We start from the raw sequence: 15,435 nt of genomic DNA on the forward strand, positions 1-15,435 counted from the left end.
TGCAATTGTTGTCAGCAACCCTTGCTCTTTCAGTTTTACTAGACTTACTTTGAGTTTTGGCTAGTGGAGGATCCAGTCCATTAAAACATTTCATTGAGATATGCTCCATGTCAAAGTTTAACTCCCCACTGAGAGTTTTTGTAAGGACTTGCTGCTGATGGAGTAAATGTATAACAGGAAAGTACTTCTTTCCTTTTCCTGGTTCTAGTTTTTTTTATTTTTGAGACTGTTTAGGTAAGTTCCAATCAAAAATGTGAGATAAAGATACAGAATCTTTATATGCATCTTAGCAATTGCACAAACTGACTAAAGAGAAAGTCTGTGACGCTGAGACAAGCAGGGGAGCAACTCTGCCATCTATCTCTCCAGTCAAATGTGCTCCCAAAGCAGTGCTGACATACAGAAAAGTATGTTAAAATATTACTGAGTTACAGATATGTGGAAAAAGACCACATTTCTGTTGGAATTTGGGAATATTAGCACATCCTGGAAGATAAGTTGGGAGCTGGGTTTTTAGGTATGTATAGGGGAAAAGGAAAAATCTGAGCAAGGTTTTCTACAGAACATCCAAAAACGTGAAAATATAAAGAAGCTGGCTTTTCTGCTAAGAGTTTTCCTTTCTCCTGATTTTTTATTTTTTTTTCTCTCTCTGTCTGGATAGATTTGGACCTGTATATAGTAAGCTATATGGAGAGGTAAAGCTTCTATTTGCATACTATTTTAATTTCAGTTTGTATGCCTTTGATTTGTATGTTTTAAGGGAATGGATTATGAAAGGGAATACTTTTAGTCATTCAGGTTTCTACATTAGACATTGTTGAGAGTTAAAGAAAACCACTAGTGTCTTAAGGAACAAGAAACCCGAAAATCTAAACCTGAAGTCATCCTCAGTGCTCACAGACAGAGATGTCCTCCTTCACAGGAATACAGCCTTCTGCTGCTCTTCTCTCCTACCCACACTCTGGCCTACCAGGACTTTCTTCCTTCTCTGCACATTTCGTCTCTCAGGGCTATAAAATAGCATTTCCCCTTGGAATATGAGGAAGGGGCTATAGCAAACTCCCAAGTACAGTCTTCTCAGCTGCTGGCAATCCAAGAAGACCTTCTGTGGTTTCTTGGAATTGCTGCCATGCATTTACAGTAGGAAAACACCAGGGACACTTTTGCAAGGGAATGCGTCAGACTAACTCTGGCAGCCAAAGCTGCAAATCCCGTAAGTTGCATTTGGCAATGGCTGGCTAAGTAGTGGTTTCCAACGAAAGTGCGAGAAACCTGACAACAGACAGTGAAGCAACAGCTCACCAGTAAGAGGAATGTATTCCTGTCCCTCCTCAAGCAATGAAGCTGGAAGGTTTGTATTACACCATCTTCAGTAGCTGTCTACTGGCCAGAGAGATCTGATAGCCACGGTGTGTGGGGCTGGGGGCTGGGGAGCTTTGTTTACTGCTGTCGATGTGATGTTTCCTGATGACTCTTCACTGATGTCGATGTAGCTGTGACATAGCTGAGCTATGTAAAGGAGCTTTGCTGATACTCCAAATCAAGGAAAATACTATCCAAAGGAGCAGTAGAGGCATAGGGAGTGGCAAGCTTGAGGCAGGGATTGGTATTTCTGGTGGAATTCATGGCGGTGAGTGAGGAAGGATGAAGACAGAGCAGGCTGTGTACAATTGTGACTGTTTTGTCTTTGTGCAGAAGCCTTTGTTAAAGCCTTTGTTAAAACCTTTTTAAAATGATAACCCGATCTTTGCATGTCTTCTGACCCTTATTTTCCTCTGGAGACAAAGTTGCTCATATCCTTTTGTACTCCGGACATAGGAGGTTGGGCAGTGAAAACACTAAAATGATTCAAACCATAACAGGTGAGCACCTCTGATGAACCAAGGGGATCCTTGATATTTTACCCTGGGGCTAGACTGCGTTAGCTTTGTTGATCTCAGAAATAATTCTACTACTGTAATGTAATGAAACCTCTAGATTGAGAGAAATGCTCCATCTGTAAGTAAACATGTTGGGTCAAAAGCATAAATGTGCTACTGTTCACGTAAGTGGTGTTATATCAGTTTGCTTAAGTGCTGACTCTTAACTTACAGGGCTGAATTTACCATATGATACACTCAACTTCGAGAAACTGCTTGTAGCTGTAAATAAACATTTCTGATGTAGACTGATAAGTCTCAAAGCCACAAAACCATTTTTGTTTGCCATTTAAGAATCAGTGGCCTGAAGAAAAAGTAGATAAGGAAACATATTTGTTCTTTACAAACAGCTTCTTTTTATGTTTGGTAGTTCACGCAGATTTGAGATAAACACCAGATAAACAAGGATGGTTTCTAATTCTTGCTACATAGCACCCAAGAAAGGGAAACAATGCCTTCAAGGTTTTGTGTTGCCTTTTTAACTGTTATTTCTTTCAGAATGGCATTTTTTAGGCAGTTCTCAGGACAGAAATGTGAATTGTTCCTTCTTTCTGGAGCTGAAGGGCCAGCAGTAATTGAATTGTGCTGCAGTCCCTCATCATGGGGGCAGGTGCCTCTATGTAGAAAGTCTGGCAGCTGAACAATACTGCATACTTTCTGTACTCCATCACAGCATGATAAATTTCTCTCCCTTTCCTATTCCTCTTATGTAGCCCTCTTGCTCACATGAAAAGATCTCTTCTTCAGAGTCATCACCTTATCTCTGTATTACCACTTTCTGTCCTGCATTTCAAGGATGGGTACAATGTCTACAAACATTAGATTCATGGGAAGAATGCAAGCAGTCCTGTTAAAATGCAGGAATTATTAACACCTGACAAAAATACATATGGGGTGGTAGTCTGTCACATAATTTACAACAAATCCTGCTCCTTTCATATTCTAGAGTCCATACAGAAAGGAATTAATTTCTGATCACTACAGGGGATATTCAATAATAAAGAGTCTTTCCTATACAACTTAGTGAGTCGGAATTAAAATTGGAACAGGAGTGTACCATGTATCCATGCCCATTTTATAAATACTCAAAAATTAAGAAGTGAATACTAAATACTTGGAAGATATACAAGATATGCTTGTCATAAATATGAAGTTATAAACATGTACACCTTACTAGAGAAAATACTGTTATTGTACATAAACTAGGTACTTTTTTAATGAGCAATCAGAGAATATCAGAAACAACCTAAGCCATGATGATTTTTGTTATGTATTGTGTATTTTTTTTTCCATGGCTTTATTTTCATTTATTCATATTGGCTGACAAGTGCAATATAAATCAGTAAATAGGTAGTACACTTATGCAGCACTCAATGGTGTACACCCAGTAGTACTCAGCTTACATTCAGCACACTCACTGTCGAGTCTTCTACACTCTCCATGCCTTGCATGAATCACTGAACAAACTGACATCCCATTTCCTGAAGGCATGTCTACTCTGCTGTCACTCCACCAACAATGAAATTCAGACATACCACAAAACCAATGTTAAAAGAGTGTAAATTAGATTGTACTGCTGCAGCTGATTTCTAAAAGTATCCAGATTTTTTGCATAAGACAAAATCTCTAAGGATACATGCCATCATGTTAGGTTGGATTCCTTTTACCTAACCTGAATGTGCTGAAGATAGAACTCTGGCCTTATGGTTCATACAGATCTTCCTTTGTCTGTAGAAAGAGATGGGCTCCTCTAGAAGATGATTCCTTTCCCTTGGGGTGACTAGGATAGGTGAGTTGAGGCGTCTGTGTGATCTTACATGCCCAAATTTAATAACCTCAAAGTCTAGTGAAAAGAGCCTCATGCAATGTGGTTGCTCAGTGTTTATACCCTGTTACTGTATACTCACACATCCTTCCAAATCAGGGCTAAACCAGTTTTTCATGTGACATGAGAGCCCACTTAGGGTCTGTGTCCCCAGTGAAGGTCCTAACACAATTCTACAAAGAACAAAGTCACTGTTGTGGACATCATCTGACGTGACATGGAACATACATAATGAGTGCTGAAATTAGCAGCCTGTATCAGGCTTTTCAATACATCAGTGTGTGAAGGTAGATGGCAGTCAGCTGGTCATATAGAGGTATTTATTCACTATATTAAAGCTTTTAACTCTAATGGCCATAGAACTGTGCAAATAGAAACCAATTAGTGTTTGAGTGGTTTTGCTAAAGGCTGCATAATTGCTCGAACAGACAAGAGGGTATGAACACTGAACATGAGACTAAAATAAGTATATTATGGTTTACCTTAATATAAGGACAGTCACATGGCTACCTTTAAAGGAAAAAAATATGAGCAATTAATCTTGTAGTACATTCATGTGGTAAGACTGAAATCTTTATAAATTATGCAGTAAAGGTATTTAGCACCAAATATCCTTTTAAGTCAAGCAGTATTTTTCAAAACATTTACACAGTTAGTATTTGACATAAAGTTTCAAGTGATATTGATAATAGAAAAGTGATGTAATTATAACGTTAACCAATAAAATAAGGGGTATAAAATACAGAACCAATGCAAGTACTTTAAAACATATTAGATTTTTTTTTAAATAATCAAATAACTCTTCTTTCCAACATCTGCTCTTCTTGCTTCACGTAAGAAAAAATCTTTGTGAGTATGAGAAAAAAAACTGTTGTGATATGATGTTATTACTAAAAGCTCCTAGACTATTAGAATTGTTTAAAATAGTTCCTAATGTACTGTAATAAATACTGAAAATGATAGATTTTTTTTTTAATAGCTTTTTAACTAACCTGTCATTACTGAATATTCTATGCATGTATTTCTGTATCTTTGCATTTAAATAGTTTGAATAGTTTTAGAGACTTATTTACTTCTGTAATTTTTACTCCACATTTTCCATGTCAGAAATCTTTGATTTTTGTTAAAGTTGAGTATTCCTGATATTCCTAATGTCCAATATGTCTCGACACTCTGGTTATGAATTTGCACTTTAACAAATGTTTTTGTGGGTTTTCATGACTGCTGTCTTCATGTGTGTGCAGGTAAAATGCATAACTTTAAACGTTTAACAAGTACCTCTTAAGTCTGTGTTTTGACAGGCTCATGATCAAGAAATCCAATACATAAACAAACTCTGCTCCCTTTCAAAGGAAATAGTATAGTGTATTGTTTTCATGTAAACCTGAAACCCTTTGGAAAGATCCATCTGTGCCAGAGAACTGGCTGGGGGAGCCTCACTTTTAACAAAGCCCCATGCTGAAGAACCCAAATTTGCTAAGTGAAAATAGCTCTCTCCAGTATCATTTTAACTGAGTAACTGTGGCATCCTGGGAATATACTAGTATTTTGAAAACACTATATGCTATCTCACGAATTAAAGTTTTCTTTGAATTTCCACCTTTTCCTTTTTTTTTTTTTTTTCCCCTTTTGATCCAGTTTGGTCTAAAACCCCTTCTTTCTTCTCTATCAGCATTAACGGTCACACTAAATCACTGGGCTGATGCTGAATTATTTTTTTGTAGAGCTTAGATGTATAAATATCTGTATATATATCTGTAACTAGGTATATAGTAGATACTAATTTAATATATTTGTGTTTGGTGATAGCTGAAGGCAAATATTCATAGTTTAGTTATATTTGCTGAAAAGTGAAGACAGCAAAGTAGTAAAGACGTGAACAGTATTATTGTAGGTTATTGTATAGCGTACCTATACTTGGAAGAAAATGTAGACCTGGTATGGTCACATTCAATGTCTATATTCTGATCCTTTCCCTGCAGTTCTCCTTTTTTGGTGTTATTTTTAGACTTGGATCATTCAAGAAATACAGCCATGCTGTCCATGTGCTCATTTCCTCTGTTTACTTATTGCTGTATGGGAGTCCAAGAAAAACTTTGATTGCTGTTTCAATAGTGACCACCAACTTTTGGTGAGATGCACTCTTAATGTCAGAAAAGTGGCCACTTGTAATGCTCAAAATGCTTTCATGGCTCTAAAAAAAAAAAAAAAAAATCACTTAGCAATTACACAAGGATTTGTTTATGTCTTAGAAGAAAGGTTGTTATGTATTGACAAGAAAAGCCTATCCCTTATTTTGTATTAAATGTACTCTAACACCCCAGCAGTAAACGCATCTTTAGTCAATATGGTCAGTGCCTCTGCATATCTTCATCCTTGAGTCTTGCTAAAATTCTTCAAAGTCACAAATCAAGATAAGGATAACAGGCTTTTAAAACCATTTTCCCGATCCCCCCTTCTCCTCTCTCCTAAAGCCGATCATTGAAAGTCTGCAAATCAGGTTAGAGCAATTGCAGCTCATTCCCCAGAAAGTTGTAAGATACTGAGGCAATCGCTCCTGGAAAATGCATAGCAAGACCGCAATACCTAGTCAAGATTTTACAGGCTTATATCCACTACGCATTTGAAAGGGATTGTTCAGCGAGGTCAACTCCAGGAGCTCTTCGTCTGTGTCCCTTCTTAAAGCATCAAAAAATTGTTGCAAGTTTTTACTCTAAAACTGTCATGGGATGCGTAGGATTAATCGCTCTTTTTGTATGCTAAAGAGCTAGGAAGCATTGGCAGGCTAAAATTGTAACTTTTTTTTTTTTAAACAACCCAAATATGTCTAATTCCCTTGCTATTTGAACAGTCCCAGGTGGCAGAAAACAATGTGGTATCATCTTGCAGCTCCCCATGGACCCTTTTACATCTTTGAAATGAGTAAGGGACTGAAGGCAGTTGAGGATGGGCTGAAAGGAGTGCAGTCTTTGGTCCTTGTAGTTGGGCCTGTTTTGTTTCTGTGTCACACAGGACTAAAGGGGATGCTAGGAGAGAAATGCCACGTTAGAGAGATTTGTTTTGCTCCAACACAGAGTCAGTGTACAAGGACTGTTTGAAACAGATGAACCTACCTGTTAGGTGCTGCCAAGTATGTGACCTAGCTGTGCTGTCATCTTTTGCTGGGGAGTCTCTCCTTCGAAGGTTTCCTTCCCTCTCCAGCTTTTTACACCATTCCTTGGTGCTGCAAGGCAACTGATCCTGGGGGGAGGGGGAATCTTGCTGGGTGATTGCGATCTTCCAAGTGAAGGGACTCTTTGTATAGGTGTGTGAAGTTCATTGCCCAGGAGTGTATAAAGAGTCAGCGTGGGAAGAAACCTTGGGCTCCCTCCTTGCCCAGGTACAGCAACAAACCTCTCATTGCTATCTTGCCTCATTACTCCTCAGACACCGTAGTCTTCTCTCCCCTGCTGTTCTATGTGATGGCTGCAGGACTGCTGAGAAAACTGCATCAGCACCACAGGTCACTGCTCGGTATAGGTCACTCCTTCTTGGCTCTGCTGTGGGGTCTGTCAGAGAACATGGACTGTCGAGTACCACAGGGCCTTTCTGGAGATTCAGCTGTGCTAAATGCAGTTTTGCATCTCTACCTTTAAGGTCTTTTTCTACCCCAGGTTACGGTGCTTCACTTCACAGATGTATGGAACTTGGGAACAGAAGGAGGAACAGAAAAGCAGATTATCGGACAAATGTACATTTAAGTGAGTATAAAGACCTGCTGCTTCCATGTGGCTATTGAATAAAACCTCTCTCTTTTCTTCTTGCCTTATTCTGTGAGCTCAACCCTCGTTACCCATCAGAGAAGCCACAAACTAATCACCAGTCATGCAGACCTGCATGAAACCTGACCTGGTAAAAATAAAAACAGCTCACTGGACATGTTTTTCTCCTCATAGACTTTACTAAATTGTAGTTGTATCCCTCCAAGTGGACAATATATTTTGGTTATTTGTTGTTCTTCAGGCTTGCTTTGTCTGCACATAGAAGTCATATACTTTTACCAGAATAAAATATCTAACATGGATGTAATTTGAGTGATGTCTAGAGTTTATTTCTACACTATGGGGAACCACTTGCAATAGAGTGTTATACCTCTATACTGCTATAGTCATGGTCACACTAAGGGCTGTACTGGTGCAGGAGTAAAAAATCATGCCTTTTGAGAAGGTGGCCAATCATTTTTCCTAATTGAAATGATGAATATTTCTCTACACGAGCTTGCCCACAAGTAAGATGAACCAATGTACTATTAAAAAGGCAAATGATTTTAAATACTTACGAATAATGGATTTTCACTTATCTAGAGGTTGCAGCTTATTTCACATGGGTAATCACCCATCTGGCACGTATTTTCCCCTCACCTTTCAACACTTGAGATGGGCACTGGTTTGATTTTTGTTGTATTTATAATATTTATCTTTTATTGGGGGAACATATTTCACATAATCCAAGGTTGATCTTTCTTAAAAATCTGTTCTGCACTACACCATCATGTGGTCCATGTTTCAGTTCCTATGTTTGCATGTATGATGTGCATTACAGACTTTCAGATATTCCTAAAAAAATTTACTAGTAGAGTTATTTAATACAGGGCATTTAAAAATAGATCTGTGTTATTTCAAACCGTATCTGTCAGATTCAGACCTGGTGATCCGTTAAGCTATGTGTGCAGATGAGAGATATTGTTCCTTTTGCTCCTCTGACTGTGCATGCCACTCAAAGTCACATACAGCGATTCTCCTTTTGACAAAGTATTTACCCCATTGACTCAATGGTACCAGGAGAGTACAGGTACTGTACCCATGCATGAAGAAACAAAACCATGAGGTAAAAGTTGCCTCAAAAAAGGCAGGGGGTAGATGTGTAGATCCTTATCTTTTGTAACCACAACAAACCTCACTACATTGTATTGCATATTTTTACGTTAACAAAATTGAATGAAAGGGGACTACGTACAGGAGCACCTCCCAGTAGATCTGCAACAAGGATAACAGTTTACACATATGGCTGCTATTTCTAGAATGTGATTGATTAGACAAAAGAAAAAAAAAAAAGTGGACTTCATCTTGCCCCCTGTTGGATGTCTACAATGGTTGCACAGGATGTCTTTGTTTCTCTTTGTAGTGACTGGACAGAAACAGGCTCTTTTATAGTACTATTCAAGCAATATAATTCATAACAATATTGAAAGAAGGTCAGATGAACTGTATCATAAAAGTTGCAGGCTCAGGACTCATGGAAAAGAGGTTGTGTAAAGGAATGCAGTACAGCTAGCCCTTCTCAAATATTGTACCATCTCACTACACTTTTGACTATTTCCCATACACTTTGAGAAAATCGAATTACCTGAAAACACAGTTAAAGAAACAGTGAGAACATTTATATGCAATTATCTAGTTTATTCTGATGATGATTTATTTCTCTTTTTCATGATTAATAGTCTGCAGTAAAAAAATATTAGTTTCATAAGTTTAGTTCCACCCTTCACTTCAGCAGTGTTTGTGGGCATAGTTTTATCTGCTTGTATCTTTTACTGATCATGGAAGGTCTTTATCACATTTCTAAGATTATTTTCAAAGGTGCTCAAATTTCCATTTTCTCACACAAATGTCAGTGTTTTCTCCACAGCACCAGCCTTTCTTGAACTTGTTTCAGCCTGCTGGATTTCAGTTAGATGTTGAGAAGCGTTGATTGAAACTGACAGCAAAGAGAACTTCCTCTAATATAGATAATACTGCAGTATTCATGAACTTCAGCAAAAATGTTTCATCTTCCTGATGCATGGCTAGCAGGTTGTCTGTGCATAGATGTAGATGGACTGCCTGCTAACTCATTTTGGTTTGGTTATATGCTAAAAGCATTGATCAATAAATAGCTGTATGGCCAAGGAATGAACAATGTACCGAAGTCAATGGAAATATGCACAGTAATGTCACTGGCTTTTAGAGCATGTCCCACTTGAGGAAGTAAAGCTCAGTCTCTCATGTTTGGGCCAGCAACAAGTAGGCAACTGAAAGTTTATTGTGAAAACAGGTCAACACAACTGCAAAGAAGGTCACATTCAGTTAGTTCACTGGCACGTTACTTTGATGTGAGAGAAAAAAATATAAAGGATTTTCCAAATTGTTCAAAACATTACTTACTGTGTGTGACTAACAAATAAATAAGGCAATTATAGGAGGAATTTGCTGCAGCAAACCATGAACTGGTTGCTGTAAGAAATTTCCAAATTAATATTAAATTGTCCTTCTGGATGGAAATCTGATGGGATGTCACTGTAAATCAAAAGCACTCAGAACTGTACTAGACATGAACCAAAACCTGTTGAGCCACTTTAGTACAGTCACGCAACTCTCATTTACAGTATCTCATCTGTGATTAGATTATGGTACGTGAATATTTCCATGAACCTTGCTGTCCAGGTAAAAACAGAGAACCAACAGCAAGGTATAAGTAAATATCCCTAGAAATTAAAGGACAGTGTATATTGGTCAAAGTGAGTGCCAGTAGCAGAATTTAGTGAAAGGTCTTCAGACAGAAGTATTGGGCATGTTGCTCTTTTCTCTTTTGGTCTCTCTGAAGTTTAATCACTGAAGATAGTGGGATAACACTTGATATTTTCAAGATGATCTCTACATTCCTAAATATACTTATACTGTACCAGTAATACTTCAAAAATTTAGAGCAGAACTCCAAACTAATTTGCCACATAGAATTGCTTCGCTATTTTTGTTATTGTTGGTGATTTTCCAGTAGAGCTAAAAATACCATGAATCTTGACTATTCAACAACAACAAAAAAATACTGGGCAAACAAGGCAGAAGTGGCCCTTGGCTCATTTGAATAGCACCTTTTAGAGACCCTTAATAGGTGACATAAATGATTCAGTGACTCATTCAGCTTTTATCCCAGCGTTGGACATTGTTCCCATCTATCATGCGTATCACTAGAAGATGATGTTTTGCATAAAGAACAATTTTACAGATCAAAATTTAAGATTACACATAAATTCAGTGAAGGAGAAGTTACTAATCTCATGGAGGTCTGATTCCAGTTTGGAGTAAATTTTATGTCTGTGAAACTTGCCAACTATTTTCAACTAAACATAGTGCTATTATTATCTTCTACTCTGCAGTTTTTCCTCTGTGCTCTGCATTTCTACAAATAGAAATCACAAATCTACACAACATTCTTAAAAAAACTTGTGAAGCTGAGCATTAAAGGATGAAAGGCCCTGAATTAAGGTGAGATAGTGTCATTATTGGACATGTGTATGTACTTGGAGTGTAGAAAATGCTGCAGGTTGGACAGTAGAAACACTTATTCCAGTAGTTTTCATTCTGTTTCTGGTCCTTTTTTTTTTTTTTTTTTTTTTTCCTGTAGAAATTATCACTTGGAAAAGGTTTTCTGGAGGAAGACAATAAATTGCTGCTTTCCCTAAAGCTTAACCACTGCAAACAGTGAGGTGAAAGAATATACTCAGTGAAGAATCTGTCCTCATCTGTTCTTACCTAGTTTTGCATAATTCTCCTATGTCACTAAAGGTATTGTAGAAGTTACATTGTCCTTAATGCTAGCCTTGGGCCCATATCTGCCTTGCATCTCAACCTGAAGATGTTTTACTTGACCCCTAACAGCCTGACCATGGAGGGAGGTCTGTTCACCTCCACGTAGCAGGCTGACGCTGATGCTGACTTGCCAGCTAGCCCCTCTCTGCAGAGTGTTGGGAGTTCACCCATGTGCAGATCTTAACGCAGAAAGCTGATGGACAGGAATTGCATAATTCCTTGTTCCTGGCTTCTGACCTGTCAGCATACCATCTCTCTTATTCTGCATGGAGTAGAGAGATACATGGAGGAGAAGCAAGTTCCTGCAGAGACATTCCTCGCAGGGATGGAGACCACATGGCAAGAGGATGCCCCTTTGGCACCATAAAACCTTTGGCAGGAATCTTGGTGCTGACTCAAGAAAAGCACATGGTGTGCACGGGTTCAGTGCAGGATACAGGACCTCATGTAAATGGAGGAAGGTGGCTGGTGGAAGGCAAAACAAACCAACTCTTATCAGTACAACAATATCAGCACAGATACCTTCTAAGTGATCTTCATTCTTTGGCAAATGTGGAAAGCATGTGAATTGAAGCCAACTTCCGATCTACTTCCAAAATAAGACCAAATAGTTCTGACACACAGAACACTTCTAGTACTGTGTATATAAATTGGTGCATGCATCCTTTAAAGCACACAGCAAGAGTGACCGAACTCTTTGTGAGCAAGTTAGACAGATCTTTTCAAATAGGTTGCAGATGCAGTATCATACTGTTCTCAGTGGCACAAAATGAGTGAATTTGGCCAGCAGAGGCTCCCAGGTCTGACAGGGACTGGGACTGCTGGAAGCCATGTTACAAAGAAAGCTGTAGTCAAAGCTGATGATGGTAGTTACAAGACCCCTTTTGAATATGATAGGCTTTTAATGAAGAAAACAACCAGTTTCTTTTCTGTTCTCTTTTCTCTCTCTCTCAAAAAGGGAAGGTATATAGTGGGGAAATCTTATAGACTTTGCCAATCTTTTCCAGCATTTCTTGCTTTTAACTCCTGCGCTCCCTGAATGCCTCTTATTCTAGGCTCAAACTATGCATGTGACAGTTCTGGCTTATGTCTTGATTTTCAAAGGGAATTAGTCAGGGTTTTCAAATGTCTGTTCATATAATTGCTGACACAAAGTTAAAAATAGTATTCCTAAAAATAAAAAATTTACATTTAGATAGTACCTCTCACAGAATCACAGAATGGTTGAGACAAGAAGGTACCTCTGTATCCATCTGGTACAACCTCTGGTCCAGCAGGGCCACGCAGAGCTGGCTGGCCAGGATCACATCCAGGTGGCTTTTGAAGATCTCCAAGGAGGGAGACTCTACAAGCTGTCTGGACAACCTGTGCCCATGCTTGTGCACCCGCACAGTACAAAAGAGCTTCCTATGTTCAGATGAAAACTGTTGTGTTACAGTTAGTGCCCATTGCCTCTGGTCCTGGCACTGGGCACCACTGACAAGAGGCTGGCTCTATCTTTTTTACATTCTCCCTTCAGGTTCTTATAGACATTGATAAGATCCTCCTGAGCCGCCTCTTCTCCAGGCTGACCAGGCCCAGCTCTCCCAGCTTCTTCTCACAGGAGAGGTGCTCCAAGCCCTCCATCATCTTGTGGCCCTCTACTGGACTCTTCCCAGTATGTCCAGATTTGTCTTGTACTGAGGGCCCCAGAACTGGACATAGTACTCCAGGTACATCCTCACCAGTGCTGAGCAGAGGGGAAGGATCACCTCCTTTGTTCTGCTGGTGATACTTAACAGGTTGGTCAGGTATGACATCTCCATGGTCAAGCCATGCTGACTACTCTTTATGATTTGCTTCTTCACGTGCCTGGAAATGGTTTCCAGGATTAGCTGTCCCATCACCTTACCAGGGACAGAGGTGAGGCTGACTGGTCTGTAGTTCCCTGGGCCCTCCTTCTTGCCCTTTTTGAATATAGGAGTGGTATTTGCTTTCCTCCAGTCTTTGGGAAGTTCTTCCAGTTGCCATGATCAAGCAAAGAGTATAGAGAGTGGCCTTGCAATCACCTCTGCCAGTTCCCTCAGCACTTGTGGGTGCATCCTATCAGAGCCCATGTACTTGTGAATGTCCAGTCTGCTCAAGTGTTCCCTGACCTGATTCTTTTCCACCAAAGACACATCTTCCTTGCCCAGGTCATTCAGCCTAGCCTCTGGACCTGGGATTCCTTTCATCAAAAAGGATCACCAAAGTGATTCACCAGTATTACATGCATGCAAGAAAGCATCATCACACAAACAGCAAAATGAAGCCAGAGAAATGCATCAGATAATTTCTCATTCCTTGGGTAGAAATATGCATAGATTTAAACTGCATGCCACAGGCCTCCCAGGAGTTTGCATCTGTCTAAAATTTCATAGCAGGGGAGATATCATAAAAGGCAAATGCCATAATGGTATGTAGAGGAAAGTAAAAGCTTAAAGGACATATTAACTGCTCATGTCCTCATCAAGCTTAACCATCTGTATTTAGCCAGTGTTACTGTTGCAAATAAGTTTGTGCCTTATCAGATTGACCACAGAGGTTAATTAAACTCCTTTCTGGATCTGATATTTTTCTAAGAACATGTAGCACATGCTTTGTAGAGACTAGTCAGTTTGCCACAAGTAATGCTGTTATACACAGCGAAAGAGAAATCATTCAGGGCACAGTGAAAACCTATCAAAAGTCTGTCAGGAAAAGACGGAAGAGGTTATAGTTGCATGAAATTTCCTCATGTGAAGGAGAATATATGCTTAAAGCCAGGCTTGGCATCACTCGCTATTTCACAAGCCTCAAAGTCCTCTGGTGCCTGTCATAAAGAGAGGATGTAAATCTCGGCTTTCCATTAAGTGCAGTGGACATCTGCAGGGTTTGACATAGATCCTCTGACTTGTTCTCTGGTTGGTACTTTTTCCATGGTAATCTATATTAATTCCTATAGTAATTGTTCAGTGATTATATTGATCTTCACAAATTACTAAGTTCTCTTCATCGTGTGTAGGATAAACCTGAGCTAAATTGTTTCTATGTAGTTGTATGCATATTAGAGGGATTTTAACAAGTCAACGTGCAATACAAATACTAGCTTTAAAGATTTGTACTTGTTGGAAAACATGTTCAGAGATGATGCACACATACCAGGTTCCTCCTAACCAAGGAATGGCTACAGAATAGCTTTAAGCATTACTGCTCTCTCTGATGTCCCTGCATTAGGTCCAGACATACCAGAATATTGTGGAGGACTATCACATAAGTCATAATTACAAATAATGTTGGATAAATGATAAAGGTATCATGTCAAGTTAAATGAATGCATTTTTAAGGCAAAAAGTACTATTTTTCCATTAGAAATCATAATCCATTTCTGGACTTTAGCAGTTACCATTTCAGAAAATCTAGTAGGAGTTTAGAGCAAATGTTGCACATAGTAGTAGTATGTTATCATTTCATCCCAAACCACTGTGAAAATACAGAATACTAAAGGCAAAATGTCTTAAAGCTTGTGAACTGGAGTTAATCTGTAAAATATTAATTAAAATGTCATTGAAGGATTTTTCCCTTAGAAAGTAAAAAAAAAAAAAAAAAAAAAAGGAAATATTTTGAAAGACTGTGACAAAGAAAATGATACTTTTAATCAGGAAAAAATGTTTCAGCAAGGTAAAAATACAACTTTTAGTGGCTTTAACTTACATTAATTTTGCTTACATTTTATGTTTTGGGACATAAAATATATTATAATAATAAATTATATCAGTATAAACAATACGTGGATTGTATTTAAAATTAAGAAAAAACATGTTTATGGTTGTATGTTTATATATAGGGCATTTAAATAAACTTAAACTGCAATACTGTAACAAATAAACTGAAAACTGAGGGAAAAAAACTTTTTTCCCTTTTACCATGCTGAAAGTCTCATTTTAAACCAATGTGGGTGTTGGATATCTCTTGGTTTGGTTTTACCATTGAAATCCAATCAGTGAACTAACCAGCTATGTCACTTATAAACTTCCATGGCTCAGGACTAGTTGACAAATGACAAATTGCTGAAGAAGAGTTCTGT

The sequence above is a fragment of the Anser cygnoides genome, chromosome 5 (assembly GCF_040182565.1).
Source record: "Anser cygnoides isolate HZ-2024a breed goose chromosome 5, Taihu_goose_T2T_genome, whole genome shotgun sequence".
Lineage (NCBI taxonomy): Eukaryota > Metazoa > Chordata > Aves > Anseriformes > Anatidae > Anser > Anser cygnoides.